The 22,556-nt window shown below is 34.6% G+C and overlaps 1 long non-coding RNA gene across 1 annotated transcript in view; it reads right to left on the bottom strand.

The window, feature by feature from the left end:
* The window catches only part of LOC306658837, a 36,233-nt gene that overhangs the window by 13,182 nt on the left and 495 nt on the right, over nt 1–22,556 (bottom strand). The window lies entirely within an intron of this gene.

The following is a 22,556-nucleotide window of genomic DNA, read 5'->3' as shown; positions in this document are numbered from 1 at the left end:
TTTTGTAATTTATCTATTTATATTTTTGGCCTCCTTACTTAATTTTTCAAAATCTTTTATCGATCCATAGAAGCTCTTTATGTATTTGTAGATATACTCTTTCTCAGTCATGCTAATTGTAAATATCTTTCCCAAATCTGAAGATTATTTTCTCACTTTGTTTCTGGTTTGCTTTAATTCACAGTTTTAATTTTCATGTTAATTAGGATTTGGGGTTTGTTCTTTCTGTGTTTTGTTTGGGATATTCTTCTTTCCTTGGATCATAAAGATACTATTCAATACTTCTAAAATTTTAGAAGTTTTCCTTTAAATGTCCTTTGACTTTGTGTGTATGGTGTAAGGGAGGAGCTCCTTTCCTCCCCAGCTGTTCTCAAACCATTTGTTAAATAAACTATGCTTGTCTCTCTGCTCTACATGTCTCCTCTGTCATATGAAAATTCCTTTATATAAGCAGGCCTGTGTCTGATATTCTATTTTGGCTTCTTAGTGTTTTTGCCTTTTTCTGTACCAATGCCATATAAACCTCCTCACTACAACTTCATCACAAATGTTTGTATTTGGTAGGGCAAATTTTCTAGAATTGCTCTTTAAAATATTCCTGATTTTCATGGTCCTTTGCAATACCCATTAATTTCTAAAAATTATATATTACACCCTAAGCTCTTAGGTACTAGTGTTAGTCTATGTCATTTGTGTTCATTGATTCTGTCAGTTAACTCTCTGAGTTTTTTTGTTCCTTTGTAGTGCTGAGTATTGAGCCCAGGGTCACATACATACCAGGCAAGGGCTCTACCACTTGAGCTACAGCCCCAGCTCCATGTCAATTAATTCTTATATTTATACTGTTTTATTTTTTGAATTTATATAATGCATCTAATATCTAACAGGGCAAGGACCCTTCTTCTCCATTTATGAAAAAAAAATTTTCAAAACAGCTATTTGTTCTTATCTGTTTATTCTTCTTCCAGTAAAAAATTGAAAGTTTAACAATTCAAAGAAAAGCTATTGGGACTTTTATTTGAATGTCATTAAATATAGACAATTAATATAATAAATATATTTCATGTATTCAGTCTTTTCATCTCAACTGATATCTACATTATTTAAATTTTTTTCTTATTTTTCCATGAAATATCTTTTCTTCACATAATTCAACTCATGTAATGCTCATGTATTTTATGTTTTTTCTTTTTGTTGTTTGTTTTTTTCATCACACTTTATTGTTCATAATTTATAAGACAAAGAAAAATAAAGCATGTCTTTCTTCATTTTGTTTTTGTATGTGTATGGTACACGCATGTGTTAGGCAAGCACTTTGCTACTGAGCCATAATCCCAGACCAGCATGATGTTTTCTCACTTATTCTTGAGTCTATCAAACTCTTTTCCATTCTTTATCTGGATTTACTAGGTATATGTAATCTATTAATAATGATGCTTTGTGGCTTTTCTGTCAATATTCAGCTAATTTCTACTTCCTGTTTCATTGTAATCCTCACAATTTTACTAGCAAAGTAAAAAAAATAATTCTATTAAAAAGGACTGTTGCCTTATTAAAATTTAAATGAAATGCATCTAATATTTTAAATAAATTACAATGTGAATTTAAGAGCACATTTTTTAATGCCATTATCTTTGTATGCCTAGTTTTACCAAAAAAGGAAAAACATTAAGAAGAGAGGTTGACTTTTATCAGAGACTATGTCCTTTAATTGATGTTCACATGTGTTTTGGTTTGCCCTGGTTGAATTTTACTCATGAGCAGTAGTGTGTCAAAGTCAGGCAGTAGGAGCTGTCTGGTCTGGGTACAGGAGATTGTTTAGAATTTAGACCAACAACAGTGTTTTGTCTGGGAAGATATTTTATCTCTGACATTATTTAGAATTACTAGTGCATGGTTATGATAAAAAGTGGAGGGAATTTTTATTTCATTATTGTTCTTGAGTTCTCTGTGTACAATGTACCCATTTATACTCACAGGGACAACTGATGGCTCCCACTAGGATACCTTGGTAGGCCATTACCTGTCACACCTTACCAGGTAACGGGTTTCCCCAAAAAGTCATCTTTCCTTCCTGGAACCAACCTTAGAGAACTGTTTCCAAGAACTGTTTTGCATTATTCTCTGTGTCAAATTCAGTTTATAGGTCTCTTATTTAGGGTAATTGCCTCTATACTTAAACATTTTATTTTGGGGAGGATGGGCAGACATATTACACATATCAGGATTGTCTTAATTACATTAAGTAATTAGGTTACTGCCCTTTTATTGATTTTTTAAAATAGTTTTTACTTCTTTTACGAGTATATTTTTTATTCTAGATTTCATTGTCAAGACTCAACTACCTCTCAGAGACTATTCATCTGCAGACACTCTTGATTTTTACCATGGACTTCTTGATCACTCTGATGCTACTACCTATTATCCATGTCCCACTTATAGGAGCAGAAGCAAGAAATTCCTGTCACCTTGGCCTATAACCCGGGCCAGCAGGAAATAATAAAAGAAGGACCTTGATATCCACATCCCTAAAAGATTTCAGAGTCTCCAGTTCTTGAGGGGGGAATGTTAGGTAGCAGTCAGACATGAGCAGTAGATCAGGAGTTTAAAAAGTACTTAGCACAGCTGGGCAGAGTGGAGAATGCCTGTAATCCCAGAAACTCGGGAGGCAGAAGCAGGAGAATAACAAGTTTGAGAACACTTCAGTAGCTTAGTGAGGCCTGAAGTAACTTAGTGAGATCCTATCTCAAAATGAAAAATAAAAAGGACTGGGGATACAGCTCAGCACCCCTGGATTTAATTCCCAGTACTAAAAAAAGAGAAAGATAATAGTGCAAATCAACAGCTCTGCCTGAGTGGCACCTCAAGCTCTGACAAAATAGCTGTTTCAGGACCCTTCCCTTCTCAGCCCTAAAAACTACTCTTCTACAACAGGAGGAAGACAGATTAATTCAGAGGAGAAGCAAGATATGTTTGCTTAGCAGGCCTAATTGCTGTGCCTAATTGCTAAGACACATTAAGCAAGACTCTATACAAACAACACAGATCAGAGATTCCAAGACTTAGGAAAAGAAGGATGATTAAAATTGGAGCCCACCGACCATAAATTCTGTAAAACCAATTCTAGTTAAGACCTGTCAGCCTGGCCAAGATGACCAAGAGTGCCCTTAGGTCCTTAGCTGATGTAGTCTGTCAATCCAGAGCTGAGGGTTGGGCAGGGCCTTCTAACAATCTCCCTCCTACCCCATAAAAGCTCACAAGGAAGTGAGTACTCCTACCCTCCACCTCCTTTCTACCCATTCTCTTCCTTGAGGGTGCTTCCCCCACCTTCTTTTACCTCTGGTAAACTTTGCTGTCCTTCTAAGTCCTAGGTCTTGCTTGAAATCCTCTCAAGCCAAGATACAAGGCCATTACAATAAAATCTTATCTCAGGTTTTATCTTATCTCCATTATTATTAGGGATGGTATATATAGAAAGGGAATTATTTATTTCTTGAAAATTCAAAGGAATTTATCCAAAAAGTTATCTGAGTATTTACTTAATAATTAAATTGTCATCAAAGATTTTTTAAAAATTGGAATTTCTATTTCTTAATAAAGAATATAAACATTTCACTGATATTTAAAAACTATGTTGACACAGCCTTTTATAATTTTGTTTTCTACTAATTTCTTTTACCAATCTTTATTATATGTATCTGGGTGAGTTCTAATGCTCCTGAATTATGATTTTCAGGACTTGGTGTACTTTTTTAAGTTATTAGAATTGATCATTTGTCTGCTTTTCTATATCCTTATTCACTGATTTATGTTATCTCTGTTGATTCCTATTTTGTTTTTTAAAATTTCCTTCTCTTTCTGCATTATTAATCTATTTTATCCTTTCTCATTTAAGAGCCATTTAGGAATTAATTGGACAGTTAATGGGCAGTGGTATCATTTTCTTTACATTTTATATTATCTAACATTATTTTAGATTTTTTGATACAATAGTTACTTGGGAGCTCTAGGTTTCCATTTTTTCAATTTTTATTTTTTAATTTAATTATTACAAATTTTATTACAGTTGTTGGATATGCTCTGTTCAATTTTTGTTTGGGGATCAACGGGTAAAAATTAAAGGCTAGTTGTTGGTCTTTTTCTTCCTTTCTTATCTTCTGTACTTGATCATTAACTATCTTTGTTAAAATACATGTTTCATCAAAAACTGTATTCTTTATCCAAAGATCTCTGATTAAAGCAAAAACCAAATTTGCAAATGAAAATGATCATTTGGCACCCTGGCATGGATCAGTCAAAATGTTCCTTTGTCTGTGGACTTTAGAAAACTGGAATTGGTTCCTTACCACTTTTTATATTTCTATGCAATACAGAAAAACCTTGATATGAATCCCAGCTCAGCTGCTTACACACTGGCTGTGACCCTGAGCAAGGAGTTGAAATTCTGATCCTTAGTTTTCTTATCAGTAAAATGAGGACAAAAATAAAAGTACTTCAAGGAGTCTTGTGAGAATTCAGTGAGTTACTGAAGGAGGAGTACCATGTCTGCCAATAACCGGCACTAAACAAATGTTGGTTCTTCCTGTTGTCATTATTTCTGAGAACTTCTTTTAATTGAGTGTTTGTGAGAAACTGATGATTCTCGTTCACTCTACCTTGAGGTCACTCTTTCATTCTCTTCCCTTGGCTCTTAGTGCTGACTCCTCCAACAGTCTGTCTCAACATTAGCAGTCGAGGGGATTTTATACCATCCCTGGTTTAGATAGAAAAACTGCTGTTCTTTTAGCACTTACATGCTGCAATTATACTTCCCTGTTCCCTGACACATGGATTCTTCAATACTTCCTGAGCTAAAGTATGGAGGTCTCGCCTCAGTATGTGTTTCTAATCTATTATACTTAGAGATTAGTGTAGACAGCATTGAAAATAGACACAAAATGTTGAATTATGACTCATGTTTCTGACTAACTTACATTTTTACTTACTGGTCAATTAAAAAATACATATTTTAAAAACAACTAAACCACTATGAAATATTTTGGTTAATTATTTGGAAAATGTGTATTGTAGCCCAAGTTTGTGTTCTTGATTTGTTACTTAGCAATACTTCTTGATTTGCTAATTTCAAAGTGCAAAAGAAACAGAATATTTTCTGAATGAGGTTTAGAAAAAGCACAGCAATCATATTCTTTATTTTTGCTTAGACATGGTTAGAAAATCAACATCACATTACTAGATTTTTTAATTTTAATTTTTATTTATTTATTTATTTATTTTTGGTCAAAGAATTTACAGTGCAATTGCTTTTAGAAAATCCTAAATCTTTTTCTGTATTAAGAAAGTATCCATTCAGCCATTAACATGGGATCTATAGAATGTTCATTGCCATTCATTTTTTGTAGAGAGAGTTCTGTAAACAATGTAAACATACCAGTGAGCGGAAAAGGTACATATGTTACTGTAGTTTTTTGGGCAATGAGCATAAAATAAATCTGTAAGCAAATAGTATGATAGTGCTTCAAATGGTCTTTGTGAGATTACGAATATGGTTAAAGCTTACGAGTTAGTGAATAAACAGGTCATGAAAAGTGGTATACCTGAACTCCATTAACCATCTATCTGATCGAATGGTATAAAATAGTTCTTCCAATGTAGTGTGAATTTTCAGGTGTCATATATCACACAATAATTATTATCACTTTATTAAATGTGCTGAAAAGAAATTGAAGTTGAGAATTTATTTTATATCCAAACTGACTGTCAGGATAAAGGCCACAGGAATATGATTGTGATTATTATTCATGTTTCCTGGAACCCCTATGGAAAAAGACACTGGAAAATTGAGGGGGGGTAAAATTAATAGCAAATCTCAATACTTCTCATCACAAGGAACCAACATCTAATAACTGAAAATGAAATGTGATAGAGCAAGAGAGAACAATGGTCTTATAGTATTGATATATGAATAAACATTAGGGAAAAACAAAACCTTCCTAAATACCAAAATGTTTATTTAAAAAGAGAAAATAAGAAAAAAAAAGGCCACTTAATGAAAAACTATTTAAACAAAATATTTGTCTGAGCATTAGCAAAATATAAAAATATGACTACACAGAATATAGATATAGATACATACACACAATCTAGAAATTTCCTTTATTTTACAAAATATATACATACCTTGTAAAGGAAAGTTTTAGATGTCTGAGAAATAAATAATCACATCTTAAAGAAAGTGATTAAAGAGTGCTTTTATTTTTGTTATAAGAACTGACCAAAATATCCTAGACAAATGCAAATAAAAAGATGGAAGGGTTGCTATCTTGATTTCTGTTAAGATAGAATTCAGGACAAAATGAATGCAATAAAGGGAAAAAAGGCCACTTTATGATGGCAAAGACTAAAATTGAAATAATTTCTAGTATATATGGATTCAGTACCACAGTAATATCTTTCATAAGGCAAACATTACAGAAATAGAAATACAGCAAAGAGAAGAGCAACGAGGAGAATTATTCCTGCAATATACTAAAACATACTGTTAAGTCTGGATTTTTAGAAACACCCAATGAAACAGAAGAGCAAGTTCATAATTTGACCCAACCATATATAATGGCATGTATTTTCCAAATAGTATACCTTAAAGATGCAACTCAAATTAGTGGAGGAAAATGTATTAAAAAGAAAAACCAGTGGAAAATATATAGTTCAGTAAATTTTAAATGAATTGGATACATATCATAGAAATGAAGCCATGCAAGTAACAGAAGGAAATATGGGGAAATCCTCTATATGCCTTATGAGCAAGTGTTTTAGAATTTCACACAAAATCCAGAGGTAAGAAAAATACATTTGATTACATAAAATTTAAAAATACATGACCAAGAAAAAATGAGCAAAATAAAAAATTATGATATTCTTGCAAAAAATATTTGTAACTTACCTCATGTACCATGTTAACATTGCTAATACATACACTTCTAGACATGAAGAAAATCATCAAGAACTCTACAGAAAACTGAGCTACAGATATGAACAAATAGTTCACAGTGAAAGAAATACAACTAGACAGCAACTATGTGAAAATATGTTCAACTTTGCTCTTCAGTGAAAAATGTGGATTAAAGCTACACTGAGATACCATTTTTCATATATTATGTTGGCAAATATCCAAAATGAAAGGACATATTTTCTTGGGGAGGCTGTGGGAAAACTGGCACTCCCACATATTACTGTTGGAAAAACAAAAGGTTATATGACACATGGAGGGAAATTTGGTATTATCAGTGAAAATGGTCTAAGCATTTACCCTTTGACTCCCAGAAATTTTACTGCTTTGAACTGAAAATACACTGGAAACTTTCAGAAAGAGAAATGCACAGAGTTATCATGAGACTATGAAAGCAGAAGACTGGAAAGACGTTCAATCCTCATCAACAGAGAAATGATTGGCTGGGCATGGTGTCACATGCCTGTAATCCCAAGGTGAGGCAGGAGAATTGCAAGTTCAAGACCAGCCTCAGCCACTTGTGAGGCCCTGTCTCCAAAGTACCTTTTTGATGACATGAATAGAATGGCCACATAAAGCATACTTGCATGAGGATCATCTGTAATGATATTATGATAAATACTGGGAGCTTAGTCATAGAATCTGATTGTGGTCCAGAATCTTTGGGAAATGGTTTATCACCAATGAGGGAAGAAAAAAAAGATTTAAGAACTTTCCAGAAGGGCTTAAAGAAGTTATGTGTGAGTTGGGAGGTATGGCATGAGGCTAATTGAATAAGACTTTAGGCGTTGCTGCCAAGCTTCCACCAGAATACTTCCACTTCATTGTATTTTTGGGGATTCAATATGGGATTTTCTTTTTTTTTTTTTTTTTTTTTTAATTTTATTTATTTATTTTTTAACTGACTCCATTTTGATTCATTGTACACAAAAGGGGTATAACTTTTCATTTCTATGGTTGTACATGATGTATATTCACACCATTCATATCATCATACATGTACATAGGGTAATGAGTCTGTCTCATTCTACTATCTTCCTTTCCTCCTGCTCCCTCCCCTCCCTTCATTTCCCTGTACAAAGTCCAAAGTTCCTCCATTCTTCTCTTACCCCTCAACCCCAGCCCCTATTATATACATCATCCATTTATCAGAGAAAACATTCGGCCTTTATTATTTTGGGATTGACTTATTTCACTTAGCAGGGCATTCTCCAACTCCATCCATTTATCAGCAAATTCAATGATTTCATTTTTTCTTATGGCTGAATAATATTTCATTGTGTATATATACAAGTTTTTTTTTTATCCATTCATCTATTGAAGGGCATCTTGGTTGGTTCTACAATCTAGCTATTGTGCACTGAGCTGCTGTAAACACTGATGTGGCTATGTCACTGTAGTGTGCTGGTTTTAAGTCCTTTGGATATAAGCTGAAAAGTGGGATAGCTGGGTCAAATGGTGGTTCATTCCAAGTTTTCTGAGGAATCTCCATACTGCTTTCCAGAGTGGCTGCACCAATTTGTAACTGCACCAGCAATGTATGAGTGTGCCTTTTTCCCACATCCACACCAACACCTATTATTGCTTATATTCTTGATAAAAGCCATTCTAATTGGAGTGGGATGAAATCTTAGGGTGGTTTTGATTTGCATTTCTCTAATTACTAGAGATGTCGAACACTTTTTCATATACTTGTTCTTTGAAAAAGTAAACAAAATTGATAAGGGATTTTCTTTATAGAACCAAATCTGTAGTTCACAAAATAATTTGAAAACTATTCACTTAGAGAAGAAATAAAATGTTTCAATTACAATTCTCTTACACATTAAATCTATGTAAGATTATGTATTCTTACTATTAAACAAATATAGACTGCAACAAAATTCAAATATGTACATCAAACTTAAGGAAAACCTGAAGAATACTGAGGTTAAGAATTAAAGGAGAAAATGTGCTTACATCAAATGTCAACATAGCTATTGCTGCATATAAAATTGGCTCTAGATTTGCAAGATGCCAAAAGTCAGGTAAATTGAATAGCTCTTATTTTCAGAAAGAGTAGAGAAAAATAATTCAGTAAGGAATACAATATGTTTCCTGGCACTGTATTCAGAAAGAAAAATTATTTGGAAAACAGCAATGAGTTTATTATTCAGAATCCCTTTAGCAAAAAGTAACATAAAAACAACTCAAGCTAACCTAAATAAGCCTAACTGAGAAAAAAGGAGGAAGAACCCTCCAAAAGCCTACAAAACATGTCTCCATGTCTCAGCCTGAATTGGGATATTTTCTTCTTAGACCAATAAGTCCATGGAAAGGACATTTGTGCACTCTGTAAATTGGTGTTGAATACCATAAAAAATCCTAATTTCTGCTACAGAAAAGGAAAAAGGGATTAATGCTGTCACAGGCTAACCACAGTAACTATTACAATCACACATTGGAAAATGTTATGCCAGGTTTACTACAGTCACAAAGATGGATTTTACAATACTGTTTCTTGTTCATCTTTGTTAGAAGTTGGGGGCCCTAGGAGAGGACATCTCAGTCAAGGCTGATGAGAACTATATATGCAGCCTGGTTATTTAGTTTTATACAAATGAGCTTGGATTCAGAATTGCTGAATTAATGAATTTAAAGCACTTCCTTTGACTAGTTTTCTAACTCAAAGTAAACTTCAGACCTAGTGGGTTGTTGGTATTGTATAATACAAATTCAGAAAGTTAGGAAGTAAAAGATGGGAGAAGCACAGGGAGACTGTATTAGTCATGGTTCTCTAGAGGAACAGAATCAACAGGAAGTATGATTATAAAAAGGGAATTTATTAGATTGGCTTACATGACCAGAAGCTGGATAGTACACAATGACCGTCTGCAGTTGGAGAGCTAGAAGAAAGTAGCTGTGCAGTTCAAGATGCAGAAGTCCCAGAACAAGAAAGATCAACAGTGCTACCCTAGTCCAAGACCAAGGCTTCTGAAAACTACCTGGAGAATCACTCGCAGAGTCTGCCTTGGATGAGTGAAGAAGCAAGAGTTCGATGTCCTCAGATGATCACAGCAGCAATCAAGAACCCCTTCAAAAAGAGTCGAGCTTGCATCTGCATCTGCTTCCTTATTCTTCCAGCTTTTATTCCCTCGTATTGGGCAGTGCTGCCCACACTTAGGGAGGGGCTTCACTTTAGTTCCTATCTTACATTCCAATTATTCCTAGACACGCCCTCATTGACACAGCCAGAAGCTTCTTAATCATCTGCATCTCTTACTCCAATCAAGTTGACAATTTGAATTAACCATAACAGAGACACTATGTGGCAGGACCCAATCGTAGAGGAAACCAGGAAGGAGCAGGCTTCAAGACTTTGTAAGTCATTCCATGTAAACAGCACTCACTAATTGTATTGATAAACACTTATTCTAGGGACTAGGTAGCAAATTATTTTAAGTTAACTCTGTGAAACAAAAACTTCAATGCCAGTATTATATAAAGGTTAGATCTATAAACATGGAAACCAGGCAAAAAGATTGATTATGGAGTTTTCTCACCAAGGGAAGCCCTACTTCCCTCTTTATAGAAGCAGGCTATTGGGGAAATTGGTTCTTATCTAAAAATGTTTTCTTTAGTAGACTCTTGGGCCAAATGCTTGACAAAGATCATGAACTTCCACACTAGGGAGCAGGATAATGTTTTTTCTTGGCTCATTTTTAGAGTATGTATTACCATAATAGTGCCATAGCCACTGGGTAATCTCAATAGCATTGTTGTGGAAAATTGCAGCTAAACATCATAACCACCAAAATTAAGGCAAAAACAGATTATTGCCCTAATATAGCTGCCATTTTGGTAACCAAATAAATTTCCCAAATGTGGGGTGATATTTAAAAGTGACCCATGCAACATTAGGGAATGTCTGTAACAGTCTATGTTTTAGTTTTCTTGTAGTTAGAATTCTGAGCACTCCTCCTCTGAAGGCAGCTAGATGCTAGAATCATTTGTCTCCTAAGTTCACACTTGTTTCCCACTATTAAAGATGTCATCACATACTACAGGGTCCTATGCATGAAGTTTATCTGAAAAGGGAATCAGATTATTAAGATATAATTTTTTAAAGAAGGGAAAGAAACTGAAACAACACTTGAAATTAGTTTAGAAGAACTGAGAATGTGTGTTAACCTCCTGCATCTTGGCCCATAGCCATTTTCCCATCCACAGAAGTGATGACAAGTGAAAAGTTAATGAGAGCTACCAAAAGACACACATTGTTGAATTGTTCAGGATTGTATTCAGCTGCATATTACAAAAATCTGACAAACAATGGCTCAGAAAAGTAAAGATTTTTTTTTTTAAATCTCATACAACAAGGAACAAAGTTGAAAGCCATTTTAGGGCCGATGCACAAAGAACAAGCCTACTTCTACACAGAAGACAAAAAGATGTTACATTTCTAGACATCATATTCATATTTAATGAAGGAAAGAGGCAGATGAAGTAGTAAATTTTATACCAGTTTATAGTGTGTGTAACAGACAGCCATACCTATAAACTAAACTACCAGAAAACCCCAGTTTTTCCATGAACACCTCCACTTATATCTCATTGGCTAGGGCTAGAAAACATAACTTCCTTTAGCTTCAAGGAAATCTAAGGAAAGTATTTTAAATGCAATGCATTGTTTTCCTCCAAAAATAGGAATTCTGTTAATAAGGGGGGGAATGATATTGAGTAGGCAATTAGGAATATCTACTTCAATTATCTTAGGTTTTTCTACACCATTTTTTAAAAGGCCATAACTGTGTAAAATCTAGAAAAAGCTGGGCCTATAATCTTGCTCTTAACATCATATGTCAGACTAAGTGATATTTATTTATTCATTCAAGAATGATAATTTTATGCAAATTCTGACCAGGTACTCAGTTAAATATTAAGGACGCAAAGGAGGAACACAGCTGCCATCAGGGAGCTAATCCTCTGGTAGGTAGACATAAAAGAGTAAAAATGGTGAAGGAGCTATGAACACTATCGGCAGTGAGCAGTATCAACAATAGAAGAAGAGGTGAAATATTCCTGGGAAATAAGAAAGAGGAATGTCAAAAAGGACTTCATGCCTGAGTTAGTCATTGAGAAATGTCTTGAAGGAAAGTAGGCATATACTATACAGATAGCTAGGGTGATCTAGAGGAAATGGTACATTTCTATCAATTTTGTAAAATTACATAGGAATTAAAAGCTTAGTGTGTTCACAGTACAACAGGACTCAGCAATTTTCTTCTGTTGCATGAATTTATGAGACAAAATAAAAATGAAACTGAAGTAGAAAGGTAAACGCTTGTACAGTATAGTAAATCACCAAAAGTATTGTTCCAAAACAGAATCATACTAATTCTCAAATTTGTTGCTTAGAGAGGAAGCTCCAACAAACTTAGACTGATTTGTCCTGAGGGTTTAAATAAATATGGAAGAATTATTTTCACACACCACAGCCATGAACTAGTACTGTATAAGCATGTGATAGGAGGTTTCCATAACTGCTAACCTGGGGCAGGTAAAAGTTTGTAATTCTATAATTCTTCTCTCCTAGCTGCATTGTTGAATCCATTGCTTCTTCTGGTTTAAAGGGCCAAAGGGTCTCTATGAAATACCTTACAATATCTTCATTACTCAACATTTCTATTGCCTTGGTTTCAGGTTTTAGTTAAAGACCCTGATTGATAGTTCCCAGTAAAGTTGTTTTGTTTTATGAGAAATTCTGTGCAACGTGGCTATCATTGCTGACAAGTAAATCCTCAGAATAACTGGCTAAATATTTCCCTCCTGGTCTATCTACACAATCAGATACTTCTTAGTTTCACTGCCACATAATTTTCAAGTTCCACTGTCAAAATATTCTGCCTTCACTATCTCTCTTACTAGAAGAAGTAATTTACTAATCATATTAGTTTGATTTTTTTTCAGAATGCTGTTACTTTTTTATTTGTTCTGTTTAGTTATACATGACAGTAGAGCATATTTTGACATATTTATACAAATTTGGAGTACATCTTATTCTACTTAGGATTTCAGTCTTATGGTTGTACATGATGTGGAGATTCACTGTGGTCTATTCATATACAAATATAGGAAAGTTATGTCAGATTCATTCTACTATCTTTCCTATTGCTAACCCCTCTCCCTTCCCTTCATTCTCCTTTGTCTAATTCACTGAACTTCTATTCTCCCCCTTCCTTGTTGTGTATTAGCATCCATATACCAGAGAAAATGTTCAACCTTTGGTTTTTTGGGATTAGCTTATTTCACTTTGCATGATAGTCTCCAGATCCATCCATTTACCAGCAAATGTCATAAAGTCATTCCATTGTGTGTATATACTACAATTTCGTTATCCAATCATCTGGTTGGGAGGGCACTTAGGTTGGTTGCATAGCTGTAAACTGAGCTGCTATAAACATTGATATGACTGTGTCACTGTAGTCCTCTGATTTTAAATTCTTTGCATATATACCAAGGAGTGGTATAACCAGGTCAAATGGTGGTTCCATTCCCAGTGTTTTGAGGAATCACCAAACTGCTTTCCAGAGTGGTTGCACCGATTTACAGTCCTATCAGCTAGGTATAAATATACCCTTTTCCCCATATCCTCACCTAAATGTATCACAACTTGTATTCTGGATTGTTGTCATTCTGACTGGAATGAGATGAAATCTCAGTGTGGTTTTAATTTGCATTTCTCTAATTGCTAGATATGTTGAATAATTTTTCATGTATTTGTTGACCATTTGTATTCTTTTGTAAAGTGCCTATTCTATTCTTTTGCCCATTTATTGATTTGATTCTTTGTTTTGTTTTTGTTAAGTTTTTTGAGTTCTTTATGTATCCTGGAGAGTAATGCTCTATTTAAGGTGTAGGTGGCCAAGATTTGTCCCATTCTATACACTCTCTCTTCACATTCTTGATTGTTTCCTTTGCTGTGAAGAAACTTTTTAGTTTGATACCATCCCATTTATTGATTTTTGATTTTACTTCTTGCACTTTAGGAGTCTTGTTCAGAAATTTGGTTCCTAAGCCAACATACTACAGAGCTCTAGTAACAAAAACAGCATGGTGTTGGTACCAAAACAGACATGGAGACCACTGGAACAGAACAGAAGACACAGGGACAAACCTACATTAGTACAGTTACCTCATACTAGACAAAGATGTCAAAAACATACACTGAAGAAAAGATAGCTTCTTCAGCAAATGATGCTGGGGAAAATTGAAAAAACTTATGTAACAGAATGAAATTTAACCCCTATATTTCACCATGCACAAAATCAACTCAAAGTGAATCAAGGACCTTGGCATTAGACCAGAGACCCTGCACCTAGTAGAAGAAAATGTAGGCCCAACACTCCACCATATCAGCTTAGTGTGTGTGTGTTTTCTTTCATATCAGTTAAGGTGCTGGTAGGAAACAAAGCTCAATCCTTGAGGTTTCCAATAAACAGACTGTCGTAAAGGGAAAACTGCCACACTGAAGGTTGAATGGACAAGGGAAAGGAAAGACATTTCCTCTTAGAGTTTCCTGAGACATGTGACTTGTGGTGGGTGGAAACCCCAGAGCAGGAGCTATGTGTGTGGAAGAACACAGCTATTGCCAAAGACAAGGCACCAAAGAATCAAAAGAGGGAGGGTGAAGAAATGCTTTGACATTCCTTTTATCCTCCCACATCTCCTTTGGATCTTTTCATTGACTAACCTCAAGGAAAAAAACAGAATTTTCAGGCACAGAGCAGGGAACAGAAAGAATGACTCTGTCGGCAGACAGCAAAACTCAGAACAACCATTGAATCAATCTGCATATTTTTAAAATTAACAACACTGCTTTTTCTTTTTTTTTCACATTCTAGGAAGCTCCAAGTACCAGATGGCAAATTACTCTTTTGCTTTTGGTTAGGAGCAGATCTCCTGGAACTTGGGTGCGGGGGGGAGGGGGGGGGTCCGGAATTCCATCCAGTGCTTGACAAAGATCCCCTGGAGGATGTTTGCAAAGGCTCATCAAAAGGGAATTGCCGGATGTTTTGCTCTGGAGCATGATGTTTTTTCTGCTGTGTTTTTCTGATAATATATTACTCATTTCAGTCTGAATGGATTGCTTAAGGGGATGAGGGGAATACAACAAAAATTCCAGAAAATATTACCTACAATCTGAAAAACAATGGGTCTTTACCACTAACAAAGTCAAAAATAATTTTGCAACTGTGCAATGAGTCCCTGAAAGTCTCTGGAGAAAATAGATATAGATCTGTCTTTGTCTCCAACAGGCTGGTTAAATTCTAATGATGGTTTTGTTTATGTGTGGTGGTGAGGTAAAAGAAGAAGGTTTCACAACATTCCTTCCTTCCTACAAAGACTAGGCCACCCCTATAATAAACGTTGGTGCACAATAACCATTGTGACCACTGCCCTCCTGTAACCCTTAACTCAGCAATTTAGATATGAACCAGATGGACCTAGTAGAGATGGTCACATGAGATTACTTGTCTATCGCTTTAACCACGAGAGTAATAAGAATAGTCTTAGGTCACATAGAGTTTAGATATTAAGGAAATAAATATTGTATTAGCTCATTGACGTAGTTAGATATTCTTAAAACAATTGTGATTAGGTAAGGATAATCTGTAAGGTTACTGTTTTCTGCCTATACTTTGGAAACTTCTTTAATTTCATCAAACACAAGACTGCCATTATAGCCTGAAGAAAAATGTATATAAATCCAACCTTCCCCAGAATAAAGTGGGAGTGATTGCACCAGAACTAGAGTCTGTGTCTTTCATTCTCCATCCCTCGCCGACGCTGTCTCCCCGCACCCCATTTACCTGTGTGGAACCCATGGACTCCTGCTAGGGCTGGACCCCAGCACTTGGGCACTGAAATGATGGGGTAATCCAGTAACATTTACTGTAATATCTTTATATCTTTTAAAGACTCATATTTTTCCCCAGGATTGAATCATGGCTCCGGTATTTATTAGATTGACCAACTTGCTTTACTTCTATAAAAGATTTTCCCACTTAACAAATGGTAAAAATTCATAGAATTATCAGGAAAAAGATAAATAAAATAATTTATGTTTAGTAATCATCACAGTGATCAGCTAATTATAAGTATTTTGTAAATGTTAGCTCTAATTATTAGAAGTTATAAACTTGGCTCTTTTAACTATGTAGCTTTGGACTATAGTAATAATATCTACATAATAAATTGTGAAAATTAAATGAATAAATAAATGTAAAGCACTTAGAAAAAATCCAAAAGCTATTATTGTTGTTGTAATTATTATTAAAAGTCATGCTTTGAGAGCGTAGTCACTAAAATTTTTTAAAGCTCATAATACATTGCTGTGTTTTTTAAAGTAAGAAAAGAACATGTACAGTATGGTCCAATTTTTGCAAAAACTTTATGTACCATGGTGCCCAGAGAAGAACTTTATTTTAGCAAAACAACTACATCATAGGGTTGCTGTTAATACTAGAAACAGCACACCACCATGAAGCATGACTCTGTTTTGAAAGGACACTAGAATGGCCTTTTAATTTATTCATTATAGAAAATGACCCTCTTCATTGACTAGTCCACAGATCTTGAGAGGGTACCCTTGGGGGATTCTCTGCTATAGACTGTGGTTACTGACTTTAGGAGCAATGATGTCTGATGCTCATTTAATTATCCACTTTGGCATCATAATTCTCTTATGATATAAAATCCATCTTAAGCCTCAGGCTGTTTAAAGAGGCGTTCTATCTATTTTTTGAGGGAGGTTGTTGATAAAAGGTGGTATTTAATCAAAATTGGTGATGAAAAACTTGTGACTATGAGAACTATGAAGAACTGTACAATTACAAAAGAAAGAAATTTCTAAACTTGAAAAAATTCAGTCCTTTGCTTGTTTCAAGCATTTATGTTGAATGCCTGAATACAAACATTAAGTCGTAAAAAGATTGAGGATTTAATGTAAATAATTTACCATCATTTCGATGTGATATATAAAGATTTTACAAAGATTGACAGGCAGACAATAACAAAAGAACATCTAGATTAAATGTCAGCATTCTGAAATGCTGAAGACAGTGATTTAATTTTCCAGAACAAAATGAAGTTGGTGGAAAAAAAAGTCATAAAATATGATACAAATGAATGTTTTATGCTACAAACTATGTTCATCAATTGCATTCTAAAGTACAGCATATTTTTTTCTGTCTTCACTGTAAGCACTCTGCTTCAGACAATCATGGCTACAAGGACCTTCTAAAACCCTTCAATGGTTTCAGTTTACACTTGGAATGAGAACTCCATGCCCTAATGTTTAAAACCAGCAGACTTGCTCCTGTATAACTCAAACACTGATCTAAATTTCTTCTACTCAGTGACAGGACACCAACTACCCTTCAATAGGAGACATTCCTCCCTACATTGGGAACTTAACACATCTTCCTTCAATCTGGAATACTTTCCCTCAGGATCCCTACATTGCTGGCTTTTTTTTTTTTTTTTAATTCTGTTCTCAGTTCAAAAGTCAACTTCTCAGAACAGCTTTCCTAGATCATCATTTCTGAAATCCTTTAAGAAATAATTTTTTCCGAAGTTCATATCATCATATGAAATTATATCTTTTTAAAAATTTTTCTGTCTTGCTGAGTGGGAAGCTTCACTGGAGGTGTAAGATAGACAGCTCAGAATCTCTGTTGAGATGCAGAGATAACTAAAACTTGGATAGGCTGACCAGCTGGCCAGAGACATTCACTATCATCTGCCAGAGACATTCACTATCATCTTCCATTCCTGTATCGTTCACCCTTTCTACCACTGGGAGTCCAGATTTGATGGAACACAGACTAAAGTACTGTCTTTTCTGTGGGTATTGCCCTAGCCCAAAATTAGCAAACAAAAATATCAACAGCAATCTGTGGTGCTCAGGGTTCTCCTTACAGAATTCATCACATCAGCTCCTCCTGACGCACACACACACACACACACACACACATACACACACACACACACAAATACCACAAGAAAAAGTATACTAAGTATATTGCAATATGGCAAATATACCTAAAAGATAAGAGAAGATACACATATTTACATGTATGTATAAAAAAAAACCATAAATTAGAACTGGAAAAACAAGTTATTTAATACAAGAAACCATATTGCACTATTAAAAAATGGAATAGAAAAAATTACACAATGCAATGAGTAGAATAAAGAGTAGGAGGGATCCATAGGTAGAAAAAATTATCCAGAGCTGCAAGAGTAGATTGAAAAACATGCTCTGCTAACAGGAGGAAAGGGGAAAAAAAGGTAAAAAAATAAAATAAAAAGGGGCATGAAAGATAAAAAATTGAATTACCAAATCTAGAAAATAGGTGTCCCAGAGAAAAGTAAAAGAGTAGATAGAATTTAAAGTTCCAAGAAATTCCCAGATTCAAGATGAAAGACAGAAGACCTCAGACTGAAAATGCTTGTGGAGTTCAAAAAAAAGAAAGCCCACACCTAGATATGTATCAAAGAGAAAATTTAAGTTCCAAAGAGAAAGAGTAGATTATCTGAAAAGATCAATAATCACACTGACATCAGACATTTCAACTCCTACACTAGATTTAAGAGGCAGTGGACCATGATTTTAGAGTCAACTAATTTCAAAACTAGAACTTGAAATACAATTATTTAAATGAAGAACACTTGAATCTGGGCAAACATCTTCAAAAAATATGTCACACATTGATCCACTTTTAAAATGCTTAAAAAATGCAAGGATAGTTCAACATCAAAGTTTTGTCATTATAATATGCCAAAATAACAATCAAAGGAACAAATGCATATTTAGCACAATGGTTTGCAGAAAATACATATGATAAAATTCAACACCCATTTATAATTTTTTAGAAACAGAGAATTAGGAATAAAATGAAATGTCCCTAATTTAGTGAGGTTATAGTTTTTAAAAATCTACTACAAATATTATTTTTAACATAGAAATATTAGACAAGAGTATCTCTATCAGTAGTACTATTTAACAAAATTTAACAAGGTATTAGAGATTCACTAATATGAAAAGAAAATAAATAAGTTTATGTAAGGAATGGTATAAACTAGTGAAACTTTCATTTTTAGATGAAAACATATGTGTATATATTATGTACATACTTATGCATCATATTGTATATATATGCACATACATACATATAGTTAAGAAACTATTAGAAATAAAAAGTGCTCAGCAAAGTAACTGAACACAAGATCAACTAACAAAAATGAATAGTATTTATCTATACTAGAAAGAACAAACTAGAAAACAGGTTTAAAAATACATCATTCGTAAACAAAACAAAAACAGTAAGATGTCAACTAACCCACTCAATAAAAATGCACAGGATCAGGTAAATTAGCATACTGATAAATTACATTTATGTATGCTCCATGATCCAGCAATCCTGTTAACTAAGGAATTTATCCTAAATTTATTCTTAGGCACAACAATCTCTTATAGATGTTTATTACAGCACCATCTCGTGTTGACAGAAAGTTGGAGTCCATTAAAGCATCCTTTCATGAAGATTAGATGTGACCAGTAGACTACAAAGTCACCTTGAGGTACACACAGCAACATGAAGAGCTCTTTAAAGCATCAGGCTGAGTGAGAAAATGAGAAACCGAATGAGATCTTGACTACAATGTCATCTGAGCAAACTTAAATGTCACGCACACAAATAACAATCTGTATTTTACAAAACACAAAAATAGAAAGATATATACCAACATGTTAGAATGGTGGTTTGTTGTGTTTTAGAGATGGGAAAGGGATGAGTATGAGGAAGGGGATCAAAAGGAAAAAAATAAAACTGTAAATAAAGCAATAACCAGAAAAGAGCACAGCACAGAAAAATAAATGTAGAGCGCTATAAACCCAGGACCATAACTAAACCAATCTCCCTTATTTTATATACAGAGAATTAAGGAAGATAACCTTTTTCTATCTCCTTAAACAGCTGTGTTCAGAGCCCCTGTAGCAATGGCAGCAAAGGGAGGTGAAATGGTTAAGGCTGGGCTGCACTGTGAACAGATCCACAAGATAAATGAGGTGAGGAGACAGCACCATTGGTTCTATGCGGTGTCCATCTTTCTTGCAGCTCAGCAAACAAGACAGCAACACATTGATTTACAGTAAAAGGGCCTATCTTTGCAACCAGAAGGGTTGGAAACTTTATTTTTTTCCAATGAGAGTAAATGACTCTTTTAAGAAAGTCACTGAGCATCTAAAGAGAGGCTTTGAAAAATAAGTTGATGAAATAGGTGGTTCTTCATGTGTCTCCTCAAAAAGCATTATAATTTTCAACTTTATAATAGCCATTTTCTCCCACCTTACTGGTCCTAGTGCAACTCAGGTGAAAATAGACTTAACTGTGGACAATCCTGAAATGGGGAGAGCTAAGTGGAATCTATGTTCCCGGTCTTCATGTTCTTAAGGCATAATGAATAATACATAGCATCATTATTATGCCCTAAAAAAATAGGGTGGCACCTGCCCATGGAGAGATAAATGGAGGGGCTTTAGCCTAAATCCCAGAGGTGACTTGCAGTTTAGGAAATGAAGGATGTTATTTCCTGCAAATTTTGTTTACTAATAAAATGCCAACTTAGGATTCACATATCACAATGGCCACTATGCCACTTGAACTTCAAAAGGAAATATCCTCTCCATCTGGGGTTTCTTTAACTGCTTTTAGCTTGTGTGTTTTGGCTGGCAGTCTGAATTTTGTTCTATTCCTAATATCTATCTGGGGAAAAAATGATTCACTTTTAGCTTCTTTGGCCATAGCCCAATTTTTAAGCTCAGTGGGGAAAAAAGAAAGCATGAGAGACTTTGGGCAAAGTTTCCAAAGTTACTTCTTTGGAAATCTGAAATGACATTATTGAGCTTACTGATAAAGCATTCTATTTATTCTATGTAGAAAAAAAATGAATATTTTCTTATTTATCTAAGAACCTGCTGGAAATGAAGAGCATAACTTTAAGGAATACAAAATGTGCCAAAAATGTAGCCTCTAGGGCATAGATTCAATGTACTAGGGATAATAAACATGCAGCTATTTGACTTTTTTTAAAAATCCCCAATATTTATATTGTTTAACCCAGCTCACAGTCATTGAGGATGTAATTTTTGTAGGTACTTTGTATGATACAAAATATCACACAGATATTGTGACATAAACATGCCCCTACTCTTGCCCTCAAGGAACATAAATATCAAAAAGTATAGAATAAAACATATACATAACAAATTATAGTGGAATATATAAGGTAAAAAAAGAGCACAGAAGAAATCAAGAGTAAGTAATATGGGTAGAATAGAAGAAGGAGAAATTTACTTCTGATTAGGAATATGGAAATGGTCTACAGAGAAAGTGATATCTGAGCAGGGCATTTAGAGATATACAGAATGTCCATAGATTGATAGGGGAGTTCAGTTGCTCCAGGCAGCAACCCCAACATGGGCAGGCTAAAGAGTAGAACCCTCTTTTGAAGAAATGTGAAACAAGTGGATGTCTTAGGCTGGGGTGTGGAAGGTTTAGTTTTGATGCAAAGGAGCCTGGGTCTACTTTGTGTGCATTGCTCAGGTTTCCACACCTACTTGAGCAGGGTAGGGACAACATGTGTGTGACTATTGCTTGCACTGAAGTGTGAAGGATGAATTTGGAAGAAGAGAATGGATCTATGCGAACCAGCTAGAAACTTAAAAGAATTCCAAGAGAAGAGTAGGCATAATGGAAAGGAAGAAGTGCCTCCAAGGTCATTGTGGACACATTGTTCTAAAGGTTTATGTTAAAGAATATATTAGTGTGCCGTTGTTAAATTTACACAATTTTGTCTTTCTTAGGCAGAGGCAGACATTTGACTTAGGAATAATTAGACTTGTAGTAGTAAAAGTGAAGAGAGTAATGAAAAGGTAATGTTGAGACCTTAACCATTAGAAGAGAATTTTGACGACGTTCTTAGGGTAGCCCTGTTATACCAAGACTATTTCTTATGAATGATAGAAAGAATTAAATCTAGAAAGGCTAATTGCATGTGCAAGAGATTGTTATGAACTAGTAGGAACTTTAATCAGGAACTTTAATCAGGAAGATTAAATAGCTTTCATTGAAAACTTTAAGTACTTCCAGTAACCCCACCACCTCTGTCAGCAGAATCAGTAAATTAGGAGTTCAAAAGTGTTATTACAAGTCTATAGTAAATAAAGTTATGTCTTCATTGCAGTCCCCTACATAATCCACAGCATTTACTAACAAATCACATGGGTTAGGAGTAAAGGGTAATGAGCCAGAAGAATAAAAGTAGCAAAAGCAGTCTTTTTTTTTTTTTTTTTTTTTTTTGGTACAGGGATTGAATACAGGCTTAACCACTGAGCCACATTCCCAGCCCTTTCCTGTATTTTATTTAGAGAAAGGTTCTTGCTGAGTTGCTTAGGGCCTCAATGAGTTGCTGAGGCTGACTTTGAACTCACAGTCCTCCT

The sequence above is a fragment of the Sciurus vulgaris genome (assembly GCF_902686455.1).
Source record: "Sciurus vulgaris genome assembly, chromosome: 4".
NCBI lineage: Eukaryota > Metazoa > Chordata > Mammalia > Rodentia > Sciuridae > Sciurus > Sciurus vulgaris.
Note: the sequence above shows the minus strand (reverse complement) of the source record. Positions and strands in the feature narration are given on the sequence as shown.